At 32.9% G+C, this 5,089-nt stretch overlaps 1 protein-coding gene across 1 annotated transcript in view; it reads left to right on the forward strand.

Moving 5' to 3' along the window:
* Positions 1 to 5,089, forward strand: part of LOC107698911 (runt-related transcription factor 1-like) — a 20,206-nt gene that overhangs the window by 11,415 nt on the left and 3,702 nt on the right. The gene's annotated exons all lie outside the window — the stretch shown is intronic.

Genomic DNA, 5,089 nt, shown 5'->3' on the forward strand with positions numbered 1-5,089 from the left:
GCCCCCCTTCAGCAGCCCCGCCCACAGCCAGATTTCCGGTGAGTTAGACGGCAAAAACTCTGTACCTCACGCACATCTACAACACAAAGCAACTCGAGGGTAGAGCTGTTTGTTAGTTCTATTCAATTCCCTTCTGTCCTATTCTATTCTATATTCTACTCTTCCACTGAGGGCAGACTTGTTTGTTAATTCTATTCCGTTCTATTCACTTCCATTCTATTCCCTTCGGTTTTGTCTTGTTCTATTCTATATTATACTCTTGAGGGAAGACCTGATTGCCAATATTGTTCAGTTCTACTCAATTCTATTCTAGTCCCTTCTGGTTTGTCCTATTCTATATTCTACTTTTCTGCTGAGGGCAGAGCTGATTGTTAATTGTATTCTGTTTTGTAGTTCTGTCCTGTTCTATTCTATATTATACTCTTCTGCTGTGGGCAGAGCCGTTTGTTAGTTCTATTCAATTCCATTCTGTTCTACTGTTCTGTCTTTCTTCTATTCTGTTCTGTTCTACTCTTCTAATGAGGACAGACATGTTTGTCAAATCTATTCAGTTACATTCAATTCCATTCTATGCCCTTCTGTTTTGTCTTATTCTGTTCTATATTCTACTCTTCTCCTGTGGGCAGACCTGTTTGTTAGTTCTATTCAATTCCATTCTTTTTTCTTTTTTTTTTGCTTTTTCTGTCCTATTCTATTCTGTGTTCTACTCTTCTACTGAGGGAAGACTATTCTATTCTATTGTAGAGGATTTTACTAAAGACTCATTAGAATCATTATTAAAGATACAGTGCTTTATTTTCTGTTTGATTGTGTTCTTCAGTTCCATTTATTTCTATTCCAGGGATTCCCAAACTTTTTTTTTATTTCCTGGGTAAGTTTTATTTCTTTTTAATTTATTTTATTTAATTTATTTATTTTATTTAATCTATTTACTAAAATCTAAGAACATTTTATATAAGTGAAAATATAAATTAGAAATGAACATAAATCAAAAATAGAAAAAGAAAACGAATAGAAAATAGAAAACTTTCTATAGTTCCCTCACAAACCCGTTTGGGAAACCCAGCTATTCTATTCTATTTCGTTTCGTAGTCCACCCCTCATAATCTGTCTATAGATAATTCTAGGCATCACTGACCTCATTAGAGTCAGTAGTAAAAATCATATTATTTTTGTACAGTATAACAACCATTAGGCCTATGGAGAGTCCCCGTAAACCACAAATACAAGTATGTGTGTGTGTGTGTGTGTGGCACGTTGTTTTTGGTTCTGCTTGTTCCTGGCGGGTGACTGGGGGAAGTGGGGACACATCACACATCATCTGGTGTTCAGACATAACAAATACAATGAACAAGGCCTCCTTTGATTGGAGCTTAGACAAGCATGCCAGAGCGTGCCACCACACGCACACACACACACACACATACATGCAGTAGAAGGGAAAGTTTACAATCAGCAAAAGCCTCATGGGGGCCACAAATGTGTCTTTGCTCTTTCATCGTTTCTTTTGTTTCATACTACAGAGAAGCCAGACTTAAACATTTGTACAGAAGAATGTTTGAATTACACGTTTGCTTCGATTAAAGCAGTGCAGTGATATTTCCCACAGTCTGAACACTTGAGCATTACAGCATACGCATTATTCCTGCAGATTTATGCCATTCAGAAGTGTGATGCCTTGTGTGAAGCATATTAATTTATTAAATATTTTGGGTAATTTGATTATGCTTTCAGATATGAATAAGCGGCATTCACACAGAATGAGTATTTTGCATTGAAAACAGCTAGATGGAGTGCAGTGTTTTTGAAAGAAGTATTTTCTGCTCACTAAGGCTGCATTTTATTTTATGAAAAACACAGGAAAAATAGTACATATTATTGTGATTTTAAATAGCTGTTTTCCATGTGAATATATGTTAAAATGTAATTTATTTCTGTGATGCGCAGCTGAATTTTCAGCATCATTACTCCAGTCTTCAGTGTCACATGATCTTCAGAAATCATTCTAATATGCTGATTTGCTGCTCAAGAAACATTTCTGATTATTATTAATGTTGAACACACCCAATATTTTTGTGGAAACCGTGATACAATTTATTTTTCAGGATTCACAGATAAATAGAAAGTTCAAAAGAACAGCATTTATTTGAAAAATAAATATTTTTTTAACATTATAAATGTCTTTACTGTCACTTTTGATCCATTTAATGCATCCATGATGAATAAAAGCAATAATTTCTTTCAGTCTTTAGAACAGTAGTGTATATATTCAGAGCCGTCTTCTGAGAAATCGACTGATTACAGCTCTAAGTTTGGCCTCAGCGGCACTTCTGCTTTTCATGCGTTGTTTAAAACATTTCCCAATCTGTAAACACAGACCTCCCCGCTCCGAAATACTCAGATCCTCTCGGTTTCTCTTCCCCTTCATGGGTGCAGATGGGAGAAAGGTGTGTGTGTGTGAGAGAGAACGACAGAAAGACGAGCACCTTGCAAATGCGTAATGAGGAGGAAGCAGAACGCAGAAAAGAGGAAGTGAGACGTGTTTGACAGGAAGCAGGCTTGTGTGAAAATCCCTCATTCAAAGTGCAACCAAATCTAGCGCTGTTTGATTTTATTCATGGAAATAAGGACATTAAATGAAACAAACAGTTTTTAAACTAAAATGATGTTAGTGCTGGTAACAGCCTGAATCACCAAAGTCTGCATTTAAAAGTCATTTAAAAAATCATTTTACAGCTCTGCATGACAACTAGTGACTCATTGGTGACCGTTTTGATTTCCGCAAACGAATTTTCTTAGAAACGTCGGAGGAACTGATGATGGAGTGATGAAAGGCCTTCACCGGGCCGGACTGCATGTTTCCTGCAGCGGGATTACGGCCAGCGGAAACCCTTATTAAGTCATTCAAGAGTTCTCTTTCACTCTCCTTCTTTGCTACTTCTCTTTTCATACCATGAAAATCAGAAGCAGCTGCTCGCATGGGCCCGATGTGTCCGTGTTTGTTAGTGTGCCGGCGTGTTCGGACGAGATCTGCAGTGTGCAGAATTGAGGATGTGCATTTATTTAAATGTGACCCTGGACCACAAAACCGGTCATAAGGGTCAATCTTTCGAAATTGAGATTTATGCATCATCTGAAAGCTGAATAAATAAGCTTTCCATTGATATATGACAATATTTGGCCGAGATACAACTATTTGAAAATCTGGAATCTGAGGGTGCAAAAAAATCTAAATATTGAGAAAATCATCTTTAAAGTTGTCCAAATTAAGTTCTTAGCAATGCATATTACTAATCAAAAATTAAGTTTTAAAATATTTATGGTAGGAAATTTACAAAATATCTTCATGGAACATGATTTTTACTTTTTTGGCATAAAAGAGAAATCTATAATTTTGACCCATACAATATATTGTTGGCTTTTGCTACAAATATACCTGTGCTACTTATGACTGCTTTTGTGCTCCTGGGTCACATATATTTTTTATTATATTTTAATTTATTTATTTTAATATTTTGATGTCCTTTTTATTATTAGAATTTTTAAATATAACTATTTAATTTTATTTTCATTTCAGTTTTAGCTGTAGGTTATATTTTTTCAGTTACATTTCTAATTTTAGTTTAAGCTTTTATTCTTATATATATATGTGCGTGTGTGTGTGTGTGTGTGTTTTTTTTAATACTATATATTTGGAAACTTTTGGTGTAACGGCCACTGCTGTAGTTTTTATTTTTTTTGGTCTCAGATCACTAAAACACTGTGGCATTATCAAACTCACAGCCAAACTTCTCGAATGTCCTCAGATGCTTTGGTTTTTCCCAGTAGCTTTCTGAAAGTGGATGAATCGGAGCGAATGGAACTGGCTGAAGGATGGAATTCTGCTGTCTGATAACTGAGACTTTGGTAATAACAACTTTGATCATTCCCACAAATCGAGCCTCAGAGGATCGCAATGAATTCTTCTCAGGAAAACGATTTCAAAGCCACTTCTAAAAGACGTGTTTCCAGTCATTACAGGAACACATTCCCAAGTCGACTCTTCTCACTTCCCATCTAGAAATGATTCTTTTCTTAACCCGTATGCTGTTCATTTTTCCAAGGATGACAGAAAGCGTTTAGTAGAGCTGCTCCGATTGGCAATGATCAGTTTAATAATCAAATCTACATAATGCATCTTCAAAGAAACAAATTGAAATATATGATAAAGAGGTTAGGGAGATTTAAATATCAGTCTGTTTTACACACAAACCTATTGTATAACTGGAATATAGTGTATATAGATTCATACGGACAGGTTCCTTTTATTTTAGTATTAATATACCTTTCATATTTATTAATATTTTGATGTCGATTTTAATTTTATATTTTCAGTTTTCATTTGAATTTTATTTTCTAATATTTTTATTTTATTATATTATAAAAAAATTTTGCTTTGTTAATGTTTTGATGTAGTTTTTATTTTTATATTTTCAATTTTTATTTTAGTTTAAGTTTTAGCATTTTTATGTTTTATATATATTTATATGCATTAGTGCTGGGCAATGATTAATCGCATCCAAAATAAAAGTTTTTGTTTATATAATATATGTGTGTGTACTGTGTATATTTATTATGTACGCATATATAAAGACACACACATATAGTATATATTTTGAAAATATTTACATGTATATATTTATTTTCATATAATTTATATAAATATATTTAATATATAAGCATAACATATTTTTCTTAAATATATATATAAATGTGTGATTGTGTATTTATATATACACAACACTAATATATATTTCTTTTTATAACTTTATATTTATTTAGTTTTAAATATTTATTTAGTTTTAGTAATTTTAGTACTTCAACTTAAACCTACTTTATATCAGTTGCAAAGATGATATTAAAAAAATTAAAAAATTTAAGCTTTATTTATGCTTCATTTAAGCTTTGTTTAAGCTTTATTTTAACTTTTATTTTTTATTTTTAATAGTTTTATTATTAGTTAACAATAACAGCACTGATTTGTATGTAGCTTATATTTGGTGTGTATTTCCCCGTCTCCATTTTTAGTAGCCGTGTGTGTGTGTGTGTG

The sequence above is a fragment of the Sinocyclocheilus anshuiensis genome, unplaced genomic scaffold (genome assembly GCF_001515605.1).
Source record: "Sinocyclocheilus anshuiensis isolate Anshui unplaced genomic scaffold, SAMN03320099.WGS_v1.1 scaffold1854, whole genome shotgun sequence".
Taxonomy (NCBI): domain Eukaryota; kingdom Metazoa; phylum Chordata; class Actinopteri; order Cypriniformes; family Cyprinidae; genus Sinocyclocheilus; species Sinocyclocheilus anshuiensis.